Raw genomic sequence first — 23,166 nt, forward strand, 5'->3', positions numbered from 1 at the left:
AAGGAGCACCTAGTGGATTTTGGGGCCTTATTTTTGTTAGAATATATTTTAGGCACCATGTCAGGTTTGAAGGGCTCTTGCGGTGCCAAAACAGTCAAAATCCCCCAAAAGTGACCCCATCTGGGAAACTAGACACCTCAAGGAAATTATCTAGGGGTGTAGTGAGCATTTTCACCGCACAGGTTTTTTACAGAAATTATTGGAAGTAGGCCGTGAAAATTAAAATCAACATTTCTTCAAAGAAAATGTAGGTTTAGCGATTTTTTTTCTCATTTCCACAAGGACTAAAGGAGAAAAAGCACCGCAAAATTTGTAAAGCAATTTCTCCCGAGTAAAACAATACCTCACATGTGGTAATAAACGGTTGTTTGGAGACACGGCGTGGCTGAGAAGGGAAAGAGCGCCATTTGGCTTTTGGAGTTCACATTTAGCAGGAATGGTTTGCGGAGGCCATGTCACATTTACAAAGCCCCTGAGGGGACAAAACAGTGAAAACCCCAAACAAGTGACCCCATTTTGGAAACTATACCCCTTGAGGAAATTATCTAGGGGTATAGTGAGCATTTTGACCCCACAGGTTTTTTGCAGAAATTTTTGCAAGTAGGCTGTGAAAATGAAAATCTACATTTTTTCAAATAAAATGTAGGTTTAGCTAATTTTTTTTCATTTCCACAAGGACTAAAGGAGAAAAATCACCATAAAATTTGTAAAGAAATTTCTCCCGAGTAAAACAGTACCCCACATGTGGTAATAAACGGCTGTTTGGACACACGGCGAGGCTGAGAAGGGAAAGAGCGCCATTTGGCTTTTGGAACTCAAATTTAGCAGGAATGGTTTGCGGAGGCCATGTTACATTTACAAAGCCCCTGAGGGGACAAAACAGTGGAAACCCCCCACAAGTGACCCCATTTTGGAAACAACACCCATTGAGGAAATTATCTAGGGGTATAGTGAGCGATTTGACACCACAGTTTTTTTGCAGAAATTATTGGAAGTAGGCCCTGAAAATAATAATCTACATTTTTTCAAAGAAAATGTAGGTTTAGCTAATTTTTTCTCATTTCCAGAAGGACTAAAGGAGAAAAAGCACCACAAAATTTGTAAAGCAATTTCTCCCGAGTAAAACAATACCCCACATGTGGTAATAAACGGCTGTTTGGACACACGGCAGGGCTTAGAAGGGAAAGAGCACTATTTGACTTTTTGAGATCACATTTAGCAGGAATGATTTGCGGAGGCCAGGTCACATTTGCAAAGCCCCTGAGGGGACAAAACAATGAAAACGCCCAAAAAGGGACTCCATTTAGGAAACTACACCTCTTGAAGAATGCATCTAGGGGTGTAGTGAGCATTTTGACCCCACAGATGTTTCATAGAATTTATTAGAATTAGGCAGTGAAAATAAAAACAGTCCTTTTTCTTCAATAAGACGTAGCTTTAGCGCAAATTTTTTCATTTTCTCAACAAATAAAGGAAAAAAAGAACCCAACATTTGTAAAGCTATTTCTCCCGAGTACGGCAATACCCCATATGTGGTCATAAACTGCTGTTTGGGCAAACGGCAGGGCTCAGAAGGGAAGGACCGCCATTTGGAGTGCAGATGTTGCTGGATTGGTTTCTGGGCACCTGTGGGCCCAAAACAGTGGAAACCCCCCAGAAGTGACCCCATTTTGTAAACTACACCCCTCAATGCATTTACCAAGGGGTGTAGTAAGCATTTTAACCCTGCAGGTGTTTTGTAGAAATTAGTGTGCGCTCAATGTTGCAGAGTGAAAATGGGATTTTTTTCCATAGATATGCCAATATGTGGTGCCCGGCTTGTGCCACCATAACAAGACAGCTCTCTAATTATTATGCGGTGTTTCCCGGTTTTAGAAACACCCTACATGTGGCCCTAATCTTTTGTCTGGACATATGACAGGGCTCAGAAGTGAAGAGTACCATGCGGAGTGGAGGCCTAATTTGGCGATTTACAAAGTATTGGTTCACAACTGCAGAGGCTCAGATGTGAAATAATAAAAAGAAACCCCTGATAAGTGACCCCCCCTATGGAAACTGCACCCCTCAAGGCATTTATTAAGGGGTGTAGTGAGCATTTTCACCCCACAGGTCTTTTCCATAAATGAATGCGCTGCGGATGGTGCAAATTAAAAATTTATATTTTTCCCTAGATATGCCATTCAGTGGCAAATATGTCATGCCCAGCTTATGACGCTGGAGACACACACCACAAAAATTGTTAAAAGGGTTCTCACGGGTATGACGGTGCCATATATGTTGAAGGAAACTGCTGTTTGGGCACGCTGTAGGGTTCAGGGCCGAGGGAGCACCATTTGGCTTTTGGAGAGCGGATTTTGCTTGGTACTATATTTGTTTGAGTATTGCTGGTGTTTTATAATGTGGGGGTACATGTAAGCGGGGCGGAGTATATAAGGGGCATAGTCAGGTGGTATAAAAAAATAAAAATAATCCATAGATGTGTGTTACGCTGTGAAGCAATCCTTTCTGCACAGGCCGGTGTCGCACTGATAAATGGTGTCATTTCTTATCCCCCTTTTGGTCCACACTCCGCGCCTTTGTAGTTTGGGGAATTTTGCTGGGAAAGTATTATCCTGGTATAATACGGGCACCGTCGCTTCCATCGGATATGATTGGGCCCTCCCTTCCTGGTTCCCTAATTTTAGGTCCTTGATAAATCGCCTCTTGAAACAGAAGAAATGTTCTCCTCGGGCACAACTGCATATTTTTTTATTTCCTGACTTATTGGAGCCATAACTAATTTTATTTTTCATAGACGTAGCGGTATGAGGGCTGGTTTGTTGCGGGACGAGCTGTAGTTATTATTGGTACCATTTTGGGGTACATGTGACTTTTTGATCACCTTTTATCCTATTTTTTGGGATGCCAGGTAAACCAAAAAACGCAATTCTGGCACAGCTTTTTTTGGTTTTTTTTTATACAGAGTTCACCACGCATTATAAACTACATGTTACCTTTATTCTGCGGGTCAGTACGATTCCGGCGATACCTCATTTATAGAACTTTTTTATGTTTTACAACTTTTTGCACAATAAAATTACTTTTGTAAAAAGAATGTATTTTTTCTGTCGCCAAGTTGTGAGAACCATAACGTTTTAATTTTTTTGTCGACGGAGTTGTATGAGGGCTTGTTTTTTGCGGGACGAGCTATAGTTTTTATAGGTACCATTTTTGGATACGTGCGACTTTTTGATCACTTTTTATTGTAATATTTGTAGGGCAAAGTGACTAAAAAACAGAAACTCTGGTAACGTTTTTTACGGGTTTTTTTTACGCTGTTCACCGCGTGCAATAAATAATATAATATTTTGATACCTCCGGTCGTTACGGTCGTGGCGATACCAAATACATATGGTTTATTATTATTTTTCAATAATAAAGGACTTGATAAGAGTAAAAGGGGGATTGTGTGTTATTTGATTACTTGAAACTTTTATTGTTTTCAAACTTTTATTTTTTGCACTTTTTTTTACACTTTTTTATACTTTTTTTACACTTTTTCTCAAGTCCCACTAGGGGACTTGAAGGTCCAACGGTCAGATTTTTTTTTTTCTAATACATTGCACTACCTATGTAGTGCAATGTATTAGATCTGTCAGTCATTCACTGACAGCAAGCCGTTTAGGCTTCGCCTCCCGGCGGGGCCTAAATCGGCTTCCGTAATGGCAGAGCAGGAGACCATTGTGTCTCCTGTTGCCATAACAGCAGTCGCCAGTCCCGATTGCCTGTCAGGGCTGGCGATCTGCTTGTAACCGCTACGATGCAGCAATCGCTTTCGATTGCTGCATCGAAGGGGTTAATGGCAGGGATCGGAGCTAGCTCCGGTTCCTGCCGTTACAGGTGGATGTCAGCTGTACAGTACAGCTGACTTCCACCGCTGATGACGCCGGATCAGCTCCTGACCCGGCGCCATCTTGCCGGCAGCTACGGAAGCCGATCAGGCTCCGCCGCCGGGCGGATCTTGACCGGCTTCGGTGCTAGGCAGACCGGGAGGCCAGTATTAGGCCTCCGGTTGCGATTGCAGCCACCGGAACCCCGGCAATTTCATTACTGGGGTTCCGATGAGCTGCAAACACCTTAAGTGCAGCGATCGCGTTTGAGCGCTGCACTTAAGGGGTTAATGGCGGGGATCGAAGCTAATTTCGGTCCCCGCCGTTACAGTCGGATGTCAGCTGTAAGATACAGCTGAGATCCGGTGATGATGGGACCGGCTCAGCTTCTGAGCCGGTGCCAAACGTTTGACGTACATGTACGGCAAGATGCGGGAAGTCAGTACTTTCCATGACGTACATGTACGTCAAATGTCGGGAAGGGGTTAAGTTCCTTTTGTTGATAACAGAATTTGTCCAGGATTCAATCAAATTCACAAAAATGACAGATCGGCAGAGATTTCACATACAATGGTTTGATGTACAGAAATCTAAAATGGCTGTGAACGGAGCCTTTATTTATAGGTTCACGCTTTCACTTAACACACATTAACCAATGCCATGTATACAAATGCATGCATTCAAAAATACTTCTATATAAGGTAATGACTTTCTTCCTAGAATCCTTTCAAACACATCAACTATTTATTAGTTTGGATTGCTAGATGACGTCATCTTAATTCCATGTATTCAAATGATGGGGAAAGGGAATGGAAATCTTAAAACATATCTTATACATATCTCATACATATCTAATTGAATATAATGCCGTTTTTTTGATAATTTATACAATTTATCCAAATTACTCTAATAGCATCCAACGATTCTAGCCCTATGGGACCCGATATCCTCTGAAGGTGAAAACTTGGATCCTCCTATTCCTTCCTAAACAAGTATAGTGGCCATTAGATTGGGGAATCTACCTATCATGAGTTACAGCCGAAACTGTGGTATATCACGGATTATACGGGTAGCCATATAAACAGTGGGATCATCAAACTTGCCTTGAGATCCTTTCCCACAGATCATCTATAAATCATTTACCTAAGAGTGGGGTGTTCCTGCCAAAAAAAAACCAGATCCCTAATTATCTTATTCCTTCCTGACAACCACAATGGACGCATATGTCAACTTGAGAGGGGTTCCATTCATCACAATAGACGCATATCGATCGAGGCATGGGAACTGCTACTGGTTGCCCCCAGGACTTAAAGATTTGATCTACTTTTTTCTGACTAATGACACAATTTCTAAATTCCTAAAATAACCCACTATTCCCAATCCATCCCCCCAGAAATTACACCCTCCACATCATTACACATAACCTATAGAATATTTGTCTCATCCTAATTTGTCCTATGAAACATAACACCCCCTGTACAAAAAAAAACATTAGAGACAGTCAGTGGTCAGAAAGAGTAGGAAGATACACACATCTGTTGCTTTCACCTATAGGAGCCACCATTTCCCATAGAGCTCTGATTGCCCACAGGTACTTGGTTTCCCCAAGACTTAAAGATTTGATGTACTTTTTTCTGACTAATGACACAATTTCTACATTCAAAACAACACACACCATTCCCCATCCAAGCCCCACAGAAATGACACCCTTTATAACATCATGTTTAGCCGATATAATATTTGTTAGTCCATATTTTGTCCTATCAAACATAGTATTTATTCCCATATTTCCTATATTGCAAAATATCCGCACTTACAATGATCTCCCAACGCTACATATCTCTTCCTCTATTAATAACCTTTCATAAGGAAGCCCTTTAAAAAAACATAATAACAGTCAGTGGTCAGAAAAAATAGGAGTATACTCAATTCTGTTGTTTTCACCTATAGGGGCCACCATTTTCCATAGAACTCTGATTGTGCACAAGTACTTGGTTGCCCCCAGGACTTAAAAATTTGATCTACTTTTTCTGACTAATGACACAATTTCTACATTCCTAACATAACCCACTATTCCCAATCCATCCCCCCAGAAATTACACCCTCCACATCATTACTCATAACCTATAGAATATTTTTCTCATCCTAATTTGTCCTATTAAACATAACACCCCCTGTACAAATAAAAACTTTAAAAACAGTCAGTGGTTAGAAAAAATAGGAAGATACACATGTCTGTCGTTTTCACCTATATCAGCCACCATTTCCCATAGAGCTCTGATTGCCCACAGGTACTTGGTTGCCCCAAAGACATAAAGATATGATCTACTTTCTTCTGGCTTCTACATTCAAAACATAGCCCACAATTCCCATCCCCCCAGAAATTACACCATCCAGATCATTACTCACAATCTATAGAATATTTGTCACATCCTAATTTGTCCTATTAAACATAACACCCCTGTACAAATGTAAACATTAAAAACAGTCAGTGGACAGAAGAAAACGGAAGTGTTAGAGTGATCTCCATCAACCTTAAGTTCCTTTTGTTGATAACAGAATTTGTCCAGGATTCAATCAAATTCACAAAAATGACAGATCGGCAGAGATTTCACATACAATGGTTTGATGTACAGAAATCTAAAATGGCTGTGAACGGAGCCTTTATTTATAGGTTCACGCTTTCACTTAACACACATTAACCAATGCCATGTATACAAATGCATGCATTCAAAAATACTTCTATATAAGGTAATGACTTTCTTCCTAGAATCCTTTCAAACACATCAACTATTTATTAGTTTGGATTGCTAGATGACGTCATCTTAATTCCATGTATTCAAATGATAGGGAAAGGGAATGGAAATCTTAAAACATATCTTATACATATCTCATACATATCTAATTGAATATAATGCCGTTTTTTTGATAATTTATACAATTTTTCCAAATTACTCTAATAGCATCCAACGATTCTAGCCCTATGGGACCCGATATCCTCTGAAGGTGAAAACTTGGATCCTCCTATCCCTTCCTAAACTAGTATAGTGGCCATTAGATTGGGGAATCTACCTATCATGAGTTACAGCCGAAACTGTGGTATATCACGGATTATACGGGTAGCCATATAAACAGTGGGATCATCAAACTTGCCTTGAGATCCTTTCCCACAGATCATCTATAAATCATTTACCTAAGAGTGGGGTGTTCCTGCCAAAAAAAAACAGATCCCTAATTATCTTATTCCTTCCTGACAACCACAATGGACGCATATGTCAACTTGAGAGGGGTTCCATTCATCACAGTAGACGCATATCCATCGAGGCATGGGAACTGCTACTGGTTGCCCCCAGGACTTAAAGATTTGATCTACTTTTTTCGGACTAATGACACAATTTCTAAATTCATAAGATAACCCACTATTCCCAATCCATCCCCCCAGAAATTACACCCTCCACATCATTACACATAACCTACAGAATATTTGTATCATCCTAATTTGTCCTATGAAACATAACACCCCCTGTACAAATAAAAACATTAGAGACAGTCAGTGGTCAGAAAGAGTAGGAAGATACACACATCTGTTGCTTTCACCTATAGGAGCCACCATTTCCCATAGAGCTCTGATTGCACACAGGTACTTGGTTTCCCCAAGACTTAAAGATTTGATGTACTTTTTTCTGACTAATGACACAATTTCTACATTCAAAACAACACACACCATTCCCCATCCAAGCCCCACAGAAATGACACCCTTTATAACATCATGTTTAGCCGATATAATATTTGTTAGTCCATATTTTGTCCTATCAAACATAGTATTTATTCCCATATTTCCTATATTGCAAAATATCCGCACTTACAATGATCTCCCAACGCTACATATCTCTTCCTCTATTAATAACCTTTCATAAGGAAGCCCTTTAAAAAAACATAACAACAGTCAGTGGTCAGAAAAAATAGGAGTATACTCAATTCCGTTGTTTTCACCTATAGGGGCCACCATTTTCCATAGAACTCTGATTGTGCACAAGTACTTGGTTGCCCCCAGGACTTAAAGATTTGATCTACTTTTTTCTGACTAATGACACAATTTCTACATTCCTAACATAACCCACTATTCCCAATCCATCCCCCCAGAAATTACACCCTCCACATCATTACTCATAACCTATAGAATATTTTTCTCATCCTAATTTGTCCTATTAAACATAACACCCCCTGTACAAATAAAAACTTTAAAAACAGTCAGTGGTTAGAAAAAATAGGAAGATACACATGTCTGTCGTTTTCACCTATCTCAGCCACCATTTCCCATAGAGCTCTGATTGCCCACAGGTACTTGGTTGCCCCAAAGACATAAAGATATGATCTACTTTCTTCTGGCTTCTACATTCAAAACATAGCCCACAATTCCCATCCCCCCAGAAATTACACCATCCAGATCATTACTCATAATCTATAGAATATTTGTCACATCCTAATTTGTCCTATTAAACATAACACCCCTGTACAATTGTAAACATTAAAAACAGTCAGTGGACAGAAGAAAACGGAAGTGTTAGAGTGATCTCCATCAACCTTAAGTTCCTTTTGTTGATAACAGAATTTGTCCAGGATTCAATCAAATTCACAAAAATGACAGATCGGCAGAGATTTCACATACAATGCTTTGATGTACAGAAATCTAAAATGGCTGTGAACGGAGCCTTTATTTATAGGTTCACGCTTTCACTTAACACACATTAACCAATGCCATGTATACAAATGCATGCATTCAAAAATACTTCTATATAAGGTAATGACTTTCTTCCTAGAATCCTTTCAAACACATCAACTATTTATTAGTTTGGATTGCTAGATGACGTCATCTTAATTCCATGTATTCAAATGATGGGGAAAGGGAATGGAAATCTTAAAACATATCTTATACATATCTCATACATATCTAATTGAATATAATGCCGTTTTTTTGATAATTTATACAATTTATCCAAATTACTCTAATAGCATCCAACGATTCTAGCCCTATGGGACCCGATATCCTCTGAAGGTGAAAACTTGGATCCTCCTATCCCTTCCTAAACTAGTATAGTGGCCATTAGATTGGGGAATCTACCTATCATGAGTTACAGCCGAAACTGTGGTATATCACGGATTATACGGGTAGCCATATAAACAGTGGGATCATCAAACTTGCCTTGAGATCCTTTCCCACAGATCATCTATAAATCATTTACCTAAGAGTGGGGTGTTCCTGCCAAAAAAAAACAGATCCCTAATTATCTTATTCCTTCCTGACAACCACAATGGACGCATATGTCAACTTGAGAGGGGTTCCATTCATCACAGTAGACGCATATCCATCGAGGCATGGGAACTGCTACTGGTTGCCCCCAGGACTTAAAGATTTGATCTACTTTTTTCGGACTAATGACACAATTTCTAAATTCATAAGATAACCCACTATTCCCAATCCATCCCCCCAGAAATTACACCCTCCACATCATTACACATAACCTACAGAATATTTGTCTCATCCTAATTTGTCCTATGAAACATAACACCCCCTGTACAAATAAAAACATTAGAGACAGTCAGTGGTCAGAAAGAGTAGGAAGATACACACATCTGTTGCTTTCACCTATAGGAGCCACCATTTCCCATAGAGCTCTGATTGCCCACAGGTACTTGGTTTCCCCAAGACTTAAAGATTTGATGTACTTTTTTCTGACTAATGACACAATTTCTACATTCCTAACAGAACCCACTATTCCCAATCCATCCCCCCAGAAATTACACCCTCCACATCATTACTCATAACCTATAGAATATTTTTCTCATCCTAATTTGTCCTATTAAACATAACACCCCCTGTACAAATAAAAACTTTAAAAACAGTCAGTGGTTAGAAAAAATAGGAAGATACACATGTCTGTCGTTTTCACCTATATCAGCCACCATTTCCCATAGAGCTCTGATTGCCCACAGGTACTTGGTTGCCCCAAAGACATAAAGATATGATCTACTTTCTTCTGGCTTCTACATTCAAAACATAGCCCACAATTCCCATCCCCCCAGAAATTACACCATCCAGATCATTACTCATAATCTATAGAATATTTGTCACATCCTAATTTGTCCTATTAAACATAACACCCCTGTACAATTGTAAACATTAAAAACAGTCAGTGGACAGAAGAAAACGGAAGTGTTAGAGTGATCTCCATCAACCTTAAGTTCCTTTTGTTGATAACAGAATTTGTCCAGGATTCAATCAAATTCACAAAAATGACAGATCGGCAGAGATTTCACATACAATGGTTTGATGTACAGAAATCTAAAATGGCTGTGAACGGAGCCTTTATTTATAGGTTCACGCTTTCACTTAACACACATTAACCAATGCCATGTATACAAATGCATGCATTCAAAAATACTTCTATATAAGGTAATGACTTTCTTCCTAGAATCCTTTCAAACACATCAACTATTTATTAGTTTGGATTGCTAGATGACGTCATCTTAATTCCATGTATTCAAATGATGGGGAAAGGGAATGGAAATCTTAAAACATATCTTATACATATCTCATACATATCTAATTGAATATAATGCCGTTTTTTTGATAATTTATACAATTTATACAAATTACTCTAATAGCATCCAACGATTCTATCCCTATGGGACCCGATATCCTCTGAAGGTGAAAACTTGGATCCTCCTATCCCTTCCTAAACTAGTATAGTGGCCATTAGATTGGGGAATCTACCTATCATGAGTTACAGCCGAAACTGTGGTATATCACGGATTATACGGGTAGCCATATAAACAGTGGGATCATCAAACTTGCCTTGAGATCCTTTCCCACAGATCATCTATAAATCATTTACCTAAGAGTGGGGTGTTCCTGCCAAAAAAAAACAGATCCCTAATTATCTTATTCCTTCCTGACAACCACAATGGACGCATATGTCAACTTGAGAGGGGTTCCATTCATCACAGTAGACGCATATCCATCGAGGCATGGGAACTGCTACTGGGAGCAAGGATGTAGAAGTTATTTCATGTCCCAATGTTACTCCTTTTTCTACACATGGAACTTTAATCTGTGTTGGGTTTTTGTAACAATTACAAGACTTCGTCATCAGTATAAAAATTAGATTGACAGTCAGATAAATCAGTATTCTTATAATAAATACCTGCAAAGCTACATGTAATATTCCGTAAAACCAAGCACCTATTCCCTTAAACCAGTTAGCTGTTAGCCAACTAAGCCAATCTGGCAATTTGAAATTACAGTCACCCTGAGAGTTAACTTTCCTGAACTCTTCCTTAACCCTCTTCGCCTTGATATCACACTTGACTTGCAACAGTCCAGAGGGTTCTATATAATGGCAGCAGGCAGGGCCTACTATCTGACACGTACCGCCTAGGGATGTTATCCGATAGTCCAGGACCAAAGCATGCTGATTAGTTACTAAGATAAGCTGACTGGTAAGTGTGCTAGTTATATTTAAAACATCATAAACATATTCTGCAATATGTCAGCAAGCTTTTCAATATTATGTGCCTACTAGTGTAAGTGATCGGCCTAACTTTTCTTGCCAGGAAACATGTACTAGGGATTTAGCCTTACTTGGGTTGGCTTCCCTCTTAAACAACATATGATTTGGTATGTTACTCTAAGGAAAATCATTATTTTCGCATACCCATGTGGGTAGCTGGAGTCTAGCTAATGTACAGGTTCCTTCTACTCCTATGGGTATCCATTGATAGGCATTATGACCACAGAATATATAGATATCATTTGGAAGCATAAAGGCGCCACTCATATGATGTTTCATCATATCTGCTAGTTCCCCAAACCTTGGGGAATTATTGAAAAGGCACCATGGTTCACTAGTCTTGTTACCCATGGGGCAATGATATATTTCCTGTCTGTATATAGAAGGATCACTTTGATTATAATTATCCCCAAGATTAGGAATTGCTCCCCTTTGGGTACAGGTGGTATTTTCTCCTTTCGTGAAATTTGACGCCTATCTCCAACTGGATCATGCAAATACCGGCCCAAACAGTCTTTTGATTATGGCATGTTACAGCCCAGATAATCTAAAGCCTTCTGTCCACCTCATCTGCCATTATGTTACCTGTGACCTCAGGTGACTGTTTCCTTGTATATGCCTGGACTTTTATAATGGCTGTCTTTTTAGGTAGCTGTTAGGCTCTGAATAGGGCTGCTAAAGCTTCACTATTTTTCACAGGTTTATTTGATAAGCCAAAAAAAATCTCTGCTCCTCCAAATTGGGCCATAATCATGTGTAACGCCCTCCCCAACATCATTTTAACCTATCTGTTAATTTATATTTTGTCCTATCAATCATTATATGTATTCATATATTTCCTATATTGCAAAATATCCCCATTTACAATGATCCCCCAATGAAACATATCTCTTCCTCTAATATGGAAAAATAGGAAGATACACACGTCCATTGTTTTCACCTATAGGAGCCACCTTTTTCCATAGAGCTCTGATTGCCCACAGATACTTGGTTGCCCCCAGGACTTAAAGGAACAGTTTCATCACAAATTATTTTTTTATATGTTAAAGATGTTAGTGCTTTATTAAAAACGTTTATATTTATTTGTGTGTTTGTGTTTTACTTTTTCTTATTTTTACACTTTTTCTTCCCTATGGGGGCTGCCATTTTTTGTTCCATTTCTGTATGTGTCGATTAACGACACATACAGACATGGAATACGGCAGCCACAGTCCCATAGGGACTGCGAACGGCTCCCGTCCCATTCACTTGTGTGTACGGCGTCTGTGTGGGAACTGCGCATGCGCCGCTCCCACACAGTCCAATTTGAAATTGGCGCCGTCCGGCGCCATTTTCCTGTGGACCGGAAGTCGCAGCCGGACAGTAATATTACTACTTCCGGTCGCGGCTTCCGGACTTGTGCACTTGGACCAGCGGCAGCAGACGGAGCGGACGGGCCGGAGGGAGCCGCGGTGGCAGGAGCAGGTAAGAGATTTCAATGTATGTTCCGTGTTTGTGTGTGTTTACTACTGTATGTAAACCTACTACACTGTGTGTTAGCTCAAAAAATGGCGACACACAGTGTAGGAGGTTACACCGTTCAAACCCCTCATTTATCCCGGCACTAGCCAGGATAAAGGAGGGGGGGATGCTGAGAGCTCACTAGAGCGAGGGCTTTTCACCCAATGTTGCAATGCTGCAATTTTGGGAATAGCTCCATCTAGTGACCAGAAATGGGAAATACTATAAATTAGAATTAATTTATAATATTTCCCATCTCGTGAAAAAAATAAAAAAAATTTGAACAATGTTTAATCACCCACACACTAAATGTTTAATTAAAAAAAACAAAACATGTTTTTATGGCAACACATTGCCTTTAAAGATTTGATCTACTTTTTTCTAAATAATGAAACAATTTCTACATTCAAACTATCACACACAATTCCCCATCCATCCCCCAGAAATGAGGCCCTCACCAACTTCAATCAATTTAACCTATAGAATATATGTTAATCCATATTTTTTCCTATCAAACAAAATATTTATTCCGTATTTCCTATATTACAAAATATTCCCATTCACAATGATCTCCCCATGAAACATATCTCTTCCTCTATTAATAACCTTTCATAAAAAATGAAAACTATAATAAAAAGTAATAACAGTCAGTGGTCATAAAAAAATAGGAAGATACTCACGTCCGTCGTTTTCACCTATAGGAGCCACCATTTCCCATAGAGCTCTGATTGCCCACAGGTACTTGGTTGTCCACAGGACTTAAAGATTTGATCTACTTTTTTCTGACCAGTGACAAAATTTCTGCATTCAAAACATCACACACAATTCCCCATCCACCCCCCCCCACCCAGAAATGACACCCTCCCCAACATCATGTTTAAGCTATAGAATATCTGTTAATCCATATTTTGTCCTATCAAACATAATATTTATTCCCATATTTCCTATATTGCAATATATCCACACTTACAATGAACTCCCCATGCTACATATCTCTTCCTCTATTAACCCCTTAACGACCAGGCCTATTTTGGCCTTAATGACCAAGCATCCTTTTTTATTTTCACATTCCAAGAGTTATAACTCTTTTATTTTTCCGTCAACATAGGCGTATGAGGGCTTGTTTTTTGTTGGAGGAGTTGTTTTTTTTAATGGCATATTTTTTTGGTGCATATATTATATTGATTAACTTTTATTAACTTTTTTGGGGGAACGGAATTGAAAGGAACGCTATTCCTGCATTGCTTTTCGCGTTTGAAATGTATGCCGTTCACCATGCGGCATAAATACCATGTTACCTTTATTTTATGGGTTGGTACGATTACGATGATACCACATATGTTAGGTTTTTTATGTTTTATTACGTTTGCACAATAAAAAACCTACTAAATAAAAATAATACATTTTTGCATAACCGTATTCCAAGAGCCATAACTGTATTATTTTTCCATTGATATCGCAATATGAGGGCTTGGTTTTTGTGGGACAAGGTGTAGTTTTCAGTGTTACTATTTTGGGGTGCGTGGGACTTATTGATTAACTTTTATTATATTTTTTTAGTGGGGGAATGCCGAAAAAAAGCGATTTTGATGATGTTTTTAGCTGTTTTTTTTGTACGGCGTTTACTATACAGTTGAATTAATGTGTTAACTCTATTCTTTTTGCTGTTACGATCGCAGCAATACCATATATGTGTACTCTTCATGTTTGATTTTACACTTTTATTAAATAAAACCACCTTTTATGGAAAAAATAGTTTTATTTTATTTTTACTGTTCACATTTTTTTTTAATATTGTTAAAAACTTTATTTGACTGTTTTTAATTATTTTTTTAAGTCCCACTGATCACAGATGTAATACTTTCGTATACTTAACATACCAAAGCATTATTGCCTGTCAGTGTAAAATTGACAGGCAATCTATTAGGCCATGCCTCTGGCATGGCCTAATAGGCATACAGCCAGGGCAGGCCTGGGGGTCTTTGTTAGACACCCGGCTGCCATGGAAACCTGTTGGCGGCCGGAGATCGCATTTGCGGGCCGCCGATGGGTGACAGAGGGAGCTCCCTCCCTCTGTCTATAGTTTTAAATGCTGCGGTCACTATTGACTGTGGCTTTTAATGGGTTAAACGGCTGAGATTTAAGGTTTCTTCAATCTCGGCAGTTGCAGCGGGAGCCTAGCTGTCAGTCATAGCCGGGCTCCCGCGGCTATAGTGCGGGCACTGCTTCTGTGCCCGCACGATCTCCATCACGTACATGCGGGAAGGGGTTAATAACCTTTCATGAATAAATCCTCTAAAAAAAACAAATAACAGTCAGTGGTCAAAAAAAATAGGAAGATACACTTGTCCGTTGTTTTCACCTATAGGAGCCAACATTTCCCATAGAGCTCTGATTGCCCACAGGTACTTGGTTGCCCCCAGGACTTAAAGGTTTTGACTTTTTTCTGACCAATGACACACAGTTACCACATTCAACACAAAACCCACAATTCCCAATCCATCCCCCCAGAAATGAGGCCCTCTTCATTATTACTCATAACCTATAGAATATTTGTCACATCCTAATTTTTCCTATTAACCCCTTAATGACCAGCCTATTTTAGACCTTAATGACCAAGCCATTTTTTACGTTTTTCCATCGTCGCATTCCAAGAGCTATAACCTTTTTATTTTTGCGTCGACATAGCCGTATAAGGTCTTGTTTTTTACGGGACAAGTTGTACTGTTTAACAGCACCATTTTGGGGGACATATTATTTATTGATTAACTTTTATTAACTTTTTTTTGGGGGGGAATAGAAAAAGACTGAAAATTCGCCACTCTTTTTCGCGTCTTAAATCAACGGCGTTTACCGTGTGATATAAATAACACAATAACTTTATTCAGCGGGTTGTTACGATTGCAACGATACCAAATTTGTATAGTTTTTGTATGTTTTACTACTTTTTCACATATTTGAAGAGCCGTAACGTTTTTATTTTTTCGCCGATGCGGTCGTATGAGGGCTTTTTTTTTGCGGCAAGACTTGTAGTTTTTATTGGTACCATTTTGGAGTAGATGCGACTTTTTGATCTCATTTTATCAAATTTTTTTTGTCAGGATTCACAGAAAACAGCAATTTTTCCATAGTTTTTTATTAAATTTTTTACGGCGTTCACCGTGCGGGTTAAATAATGTAATAGATTTATAGTCGGGGTCGTTACGGACGCGGCGATACCAAATATGTGTAACTTTTTTACTTTATTTTGTATTTTTAATAGTAAAGCATTATGTATGGGGAAAAGCTGGGTTTTTCATTTTTTTCACATTTTTTTTTTTAATTGACTTTATTAAACTTTTTTTTCACTTTTTTACTAGTCCCACTAGGGGACTATAATATGCAATTCTCCGATCGCTATTGTAATACACTGCAAAACTTTTGTATTGCAGTGTATTACTGCCTGTCCGTTTAAAACGGGCAAGCATCTGCTAGGTCATGCCAGAGGCATGATCTAGCAGGCATTCGCTCCAGGCAGACCTGGGGGCCTTTATTAGGCCCCCGGCTGCCATTAGAGACACAGACACTCGGCGATCTTATCGCCGGGTGTTGGTGGGGAGAGAGGGAGCTCCCTCCCTCTCTCCAAAACCACTCAGATGCGGTGCACGCTATTGCGCAACGCATCTGAAGGGTTAAACAGGTGAGATCGATACTAATATCGATCTCACCCGGCAGAACAGGGACGCTCCCAGCCCTCACCTGCCTCTAGATTTGACGCTCCCTGCTCTGTTTACTTTATCCTGATGCAGTGCCGTAAAAAGGCATATGCATCAGAATAAAGCCCGTTAGTGGCCGCCGTTAAAAGGCGTATTGGCGGTCACTAACGGGTTAAACATAAGATTGCTATACAAATAAAAACATTATTAAAAGTCAGTGGTCAGAAAAAATAGGAAGATACACACGTGGTTTGTAAACATTATTAAAAGTCAGTGGTCAGAAAAAATAGGAAGATACACACGTCCGTGGTTTTCACCTATAGGAGCCACCATTTCCCATAGAGCTCTGATTGCCCACAGGTACTTGGTTGCCATAGGACTTGACATACTTTTTTCTGACTAATGACACAATTTTCACATTCAAAACATTATACACATTCCCTCATTTATCCCCCCAGAAATGACACTTTCTCTACAACATTACTTTTAACCTATAGAATTTGTTCTATTACACATAATATTTGCTCCCACATTTCCTGTCATTCTCCTCTTGTTGAACATCCATCCCTGTTATAAATTCCCTCCCTTTCCTCCATGAGGCTTTTTCTAGTACAGCTGAAATATTATCCATTTTTTTTGTTACTCGATAAATATTCTACAATTATTCTCCTAGGACATATTGTGTGTAATCTAGATATTAATTGGTTTTCTTGTGAATCGTTCCCACGTCTAGATTACAGAGGTCGGATACTTACGTCTTCATCCTCTTCTATAGCCATTTCTTCTCCCATAGAGCTCCATGTGACAACTGATACTTTGTAGCTTTGAAGTGTTGTATATTTTCTAGCAAATGTAAGACGTCCTATAAGACAAAAGAGAAATATGAGAAAAAGTCTCTATTAAAATATACATTTAGTTTTTCAGAGAATAATAATAATCCCGCCACTCCTGACCCACAACTTCGATTTACTTTCCTCTTTTGGGAAGGGCTCTCTTCTCTTGTTTTAGGTCATGACCAGACGTGGCGTATTTTTTCCGCCACTGTCCGCATCAATGCCGCACATAATCTGCGTTGCAGATTCTGTTGCGGCTCTGCCTAAAATGGGCATTAACCCCTTAATGACCAGCCTATTTTGGACCTTAATGACCAAGCTATTTTTTACGTTTTTCAATCGTCGTATTCCAAGAGCTATAACCTTCTTATTTTTGCGTCGACATAGCTGTATAAGGTCTTGTTTTTTTGCGGGACAAGTTGTATTTTTTAATAGCACCATTTTTAGGTACATATTATTTATTGATTAACTTTCATTAACTTTTTTTTGGGGGGAATAGAAAAAAATCTGAAATTTCGCCACCCTTTTTTGCGTCCTAAATCTACGCCGTTTACCGTGTGGTATAAATAACACAATAACTTTATTCAGCGGGTTGTTACGATTGCAACGATACCAAATTTGTATCGTTTTTGTATGTTTTACTACTTTTACACAGTAAAAACCCTTTTTTTTCAAAATTATTTGTTTTTGTGATTCCATATTTGAAGAGCCGTAACGGTTTTATTTTTTCGCCGATGCAGTTGTATGAGGGCTTTTTTTTTGCGGGACGACTTGTAGTTTTTATTGGTACCATTTTGGAGTAGATGCGACTTTTTGATCACTTTTTATTAAATTTTTTTTAAGTCAGTATTCACAGAAAACAGCAATTTTTCCATAGTTTTTTATTATTTTTTTTTACGGCGTTCACCGTGCGGGTTAAATAATGTAATAGATTTATAGTCAGGGTCGTTACGGACGCGGCGATACCAAATATGTGTAACTTTTTAACTTTATTTTGTTTTTTTAATAGTAAAGCATTTTGTAAGGGGAAAAGCTGGGTTTTTCATTTTTTTTTCACATTTTTTTTTAAATTAACTTTATTAAACTTTTTTTTCACTTTTTTACTAGTCCCATTAGGGGACTATAATATGCGATTCTGCGATCGCATTTATAATACACTGCCATACTTTTGTATTGCAGTGTATTACTGCCTGTCTGTTTAACACGGACAGGCATCTGCTAGGTCATACCTGCGGCATGATCTAGCAGGCATTCACTCCAGGCAGCCTGGGGGCCTTTATTAGACCCCCGGCTGCCATGGGAGACACAGATACTCAGCGATCGTATCGCCGGGTGTCGGTGGGGGAGAGAGGGAGTTCCCTCCTTCTCTCCAAAACCACTCAGATGCGGTGCTCGCTATTGAGCACCGCATCTGAGGGGTTAAACATGTGAGATCGATACTAATATCGATCTCACACGGCAGAGCAGGGACGCTCCCAGCCCTCAGCTGCCTCTAGCAGCTGAGAGCAGGGAGATCTGACAGCTCCCTGCTCGACGTAAAAAGTCTATGGCATCGGAATAAGGCCCGTTAGTGACCGACGTAGAAACACGATGGGCCGGTCACTAACGGGTTAAATTGATGCGGACAAGCTGTTGCGTATTGAGGTGAAAGTATTTCCCTTCTCACTATCAGTGCAGGATAGAGAGTTGGGACAGCACTTTCCCTAGTAAAAGTAAAAGAAATTCTCACTTACCTGGCCGTTGCCTTGGTGACGCGTCCCTCTCTTGACATCCAGCCCGACCTCCCTGGATGACGCAACAGTCCATGTGACCGCTGCAGCCTGTGATTGGCTGCAGCCGTCACTTGGACTGAAACGTCATCCCGGGAGGCCGGACTGGAGGAAGAAGCAGGGAGTTCTCGGTAAGTATGAACGTCTATTTTTTTTACAGGTTGATGTATATTGTGATCGGAAGTCACTGTCCAGGGTGCTGAAACAGTTACTGCCGATCGTTTAACTCTTTCAGCACCCTGGACAGTGACTATTTACTGACGTCGCCTAGCAATGCTCCCGTAATTACGGGTGCACAGACGTAGTCACCCGAATTTACGGGATCCCCATTGACTTCCTCAGTCTGGCTGTAGACCTAGAAATACATAGGTCCAGCCACGAATGAAGAACTATCATGTTCGTAAAACCAATACGCTGCGCAGCACACATAACATCGGTGGATTTCATTGCGGAATTTTGACTCTCCATTGAAGTCAAAGGAGAAATTCCGCAATGCGTCCGCAACAAGTCCGCTACACGTCCGCAACAGTCAGAGTATGCTGCGGACACCAAATTCCGCACCGCAGCCTATGCTACGCAGCGTGTAAACTAACCTAACTAAAAAGCTGTGGAAAGCAATAAAGAAACGTGTATACTGCGGATTTCCACAGCGGACTGTCCGCTGCGGAATTCCAGAGCAATTCCACCACGTCTGGTCATGCCTTTATACTTCTAATGTTTTGCATTGGGGTCTGTTTTTGTACCTCTCTATCCTACAATGTACAGCACTGCATAATATGTTGTTGCTGTATAATTTATGGATAATAATCATTCTATGATCCGCTGTACATTTATATTCTTATTCCGAAAGTTCATATTGAATTTTTAGTAATTGTTTTCTCAAATAAAATAAATAAATAAATAAATAAATAAATAAACTCTCTCGCTGTCAGATCTTTCATTTTCCATATTGTGATCCTTACCCTGTTATCAGCGCACTGTCTGCATTTAGGTCTAGTAGCCGCATGTTCACTTCCTCTGACTCTTGCAAAATGGCTACTGCTACCATGGCAACCAGTGCAACACTGGCCCCATTATTCTAAACAATACCTAAACTGTTCCTCTGGAAAAGACTGGAAGAAATGTCAGTTGGAAATGATATATCATGCTATGTAACTGCTAATATATAACATGTGAGCGGGGCTTATGTTTAGATACAATTGGCCCCATTTATCGAAATTGTCTATGGCCCAGTTCACAGAGTTTTTTTGGCGCTGATTTTGACACGGAAACAGCCCCAAAAACGTCCAAAACCGCCTCTCATTGATTTCAATGGGAGGCATTTTCTTTCCGAGGTGGCTTTTAGCCTCACACGGGAAAATAAAGCGGCATGTCCTTTCTTGTCGCACTTCCACCTCTGACCTTCTATTGAAATTAATAGGTGGCAGAAAAAGCGTTTTTCACTGCGTTTTTTCCCCACGACGCTCAATGGCCACGGGAAAATTACATTTTGAGGCAGATTTTTTTCTGCCTGCAAAATCCTCTGTGTGATCCAGGCCTAAAAGAAAAGCTGTTCTTGTTGCCCATAGCAACCAATCATAGTGCAGCTTTCATTGAACTCTGATTGGTTGCTATGGTCAACAAGTCCAGTTTTTCTTTAAGACAATTTAAAAAAATCTCCCTTAATAAGTGTCAATGTTGACCGCAGCAACCAAACAGATCACTACCTTAAATGTTAAACTAGCACTAGGAAAACTGTATTCTGATTGGTAGGACTTACACTTTGTAGCTATACAAGTTGTATGTAGGGGGCCATTAGATTTTACTATTTCCAAGCTCTTTCCAGGGCGAGGGGCGGCAATAATTTTCCATGTTGTGAACTTGACCTTGTTATTAGCGCTCTGTCTACATTCATGTCTAGTAGCTGCATGCTCACTCCCTCTAACTGACTCTAGCAAAATGGCTGCTGCTACCATGGCAATCAGTGTAACAGTGGCTGCGCTGTTCTAAAAAATACCTAAACTGTCCCTCTGACTGTCCCATTGGATCCAGACCATTTGGGAGCAAGGCTGGCATTAAATTTATATGTACCCTTGTACCCCTATGAAGGGGCAGAGCTAGGGGGGCTTGTAGGTTATGTGCTCCAGATGCTAGGTGCCTTACAACTATGCCCTCGGGCAACAGAGTCACATTGATCCTCCTTACCTTCACATTGTCAGCGCTTTGCTCTCCATGTATCTGCTAGTCCAAACAGTTTTCATCCTTGTGACAGACAGTGGCAGTCATCTTCATGTGATGTATGTCGGACAATCTGTGGAACTGACAGTAGAACTGCTGATTAAAAAGGGGCGTGGCTTAAACATTGAGGCAATAAATGTCATAGTCAACCACAGCAACCAATCAGATCACTGCTTGGAATTTTAACCCCTAACCACCGCAGCCAGTTTTTACCTTTCTGACACAGCCCACATTTTTAAAATCTGACATGTGTCCCTTTATGTGGTAATAACATTGTAATGCTTTTACTTATCCAAGCGATTCTGGGGTTGTGTTTTCATGACAGTTTGTACTTTATGTTAGGGCTAAATTTTTGTTGATGCATTCTAATTTTATTTAAAAAAACACCAAAATCTATTGAAAATGTGGAAGAAAATTTGCATTTCTCTGCTTGTAACACAGATAATGATACCACCAAAATACTTAATAATTATCATTTCTCATTTGTCTACTTTATGTTGGCATCATTTTCTAAATATCCTTTTATTTTTTTAGAACGTTAGAATTCTATAAGTTTAGCAGCAATTTTCACATTTTCAAGACAATTTCCAAAACCATTTTTTTTTTTTAAAGACTAATGCCCCATGCACACGGCCGGCTGCTGATGGCCACGGACAGACACCAGTGCTCCCATATAATGTATGGGAGCACAGTCTGTAAAAAGAAAAAAATAGGACATGTCTTATCTTTTGCAGAGTCTTTCTACGGCACGGACACCTTCCCGTAAATATATGGGAAGGTTTCTATCGGCCATAGAAATGAATGGGTCCTAAATTACGGACGAAGTCTACGGTCGTGTGCATGGGGCCTAAATCAGGTCTGAAGTGTCCTTGAGCAGTGTAAATATTAGAAACCCCAACAAATTACTTAATTTCAAAAACTGCAATAGCCCCAAGAATTATATTTTGATATTTTGCCCCCCCCCAATATATACCGTAAAGTCCCTGCGTCTTATAGTCCGCAGTCAAGGGACCCGGCATCGCCGGGCGCCATGACCGCTTCCTTGCTTAACCCCTTCTTCACCCATGACGTGTCGGCACATCATGGATCTGGAGGGGGGTGATGTATGGAGCGGGCTCACGCGCTAAGCCCGCTCCATACACTGCAGGTGTCAGCTTTTGACATGCTGCTATAACGGCCAGGAACAGCAATTTCACTGTTCCTGGCAGTTTAAAGGGCTTATGCCATAAAACACATGTATCCTCCCTATCCACAGGATAGGGGATACATGTGTGATCGATAAGTAAAACGGGGATCGAAAGTTACCAAGACCGCTGCACGAGAAGCTGTGACTTCCGCGTTCTGTGTCCGGCAGCTTCATAAAGATCAATTTGATTCTTCTGCGCATGCATGAGCGGCTCTCCATTGATCTCTATGGAGCTGCGGAACAGATAAGCCGGACACAGAATCCGGAAGTCCAGGCTTCTCATGTAGTGCTTTGGGTGACTTTCGCTCCCCTGTTCTCCTTATTGCTGGGGGTCCCAGCGGTCAGACCCCCAGCGATCTCACATGTAGCCCCTATCCTGTGGATAGGGGATACATGTGTTTTATGGCAAACCCCTTTAAATAGTTAAATGCCGTGGTCAATAGCGACCGCAGCATTTATAGGGGTTTTTCTATGAAGGACATTTATGACATATTCACAGGATATGTCATAAATGTCAGATAGATGC

At 40.0% G+C, this 23,166-nt stretch overlaps 1 long non-coding RNA gene across 1 annotated transcript in view; it reads right to left on the reverse strand.

Moving 5' to 3' along the window:
• The window catches only part of LOC142761251 (uncharacterized), a 74,795-nt gene extending 53,268 nt beyond the window's left edge, over positions 1–21,527 (reverse strand). Inside the window, exons 1-3 of the long non-coding RNA XR_012883583.1 lie at positions 21,422–21,527; positions 20,200–20,349; positions 17,391–17,497 (exon numbers count right to left, since the gene is read on the reverse strand). This is a non-coding gene — a long non-coding RNA (uncharacterized LOC142761251). The remainder of the gene's footprint in view (positions 1–17,390; positions 17,498–20,199; positions 20,350–21,421) is intronic.
• Positions 21,528–23,166: the final 1,639 nt, after the last annotated feature.

The sequence above is a fragment of the Rhinoderma darwinii genome, chromosome 4 (assembly GCF_050947455.1).
Source record: "Rhinoderma darwinii isolate aRhiDar2 chromosome 4, aRhiDar2.hap1, whole genome shotgun sequence".
Lineage (NCBI taxonomy): Eukaryota > Metazoa > Chordata > Amphibia > Anura > Rhinodermatidae > Rhinoderma > Rhinoderma darwinii.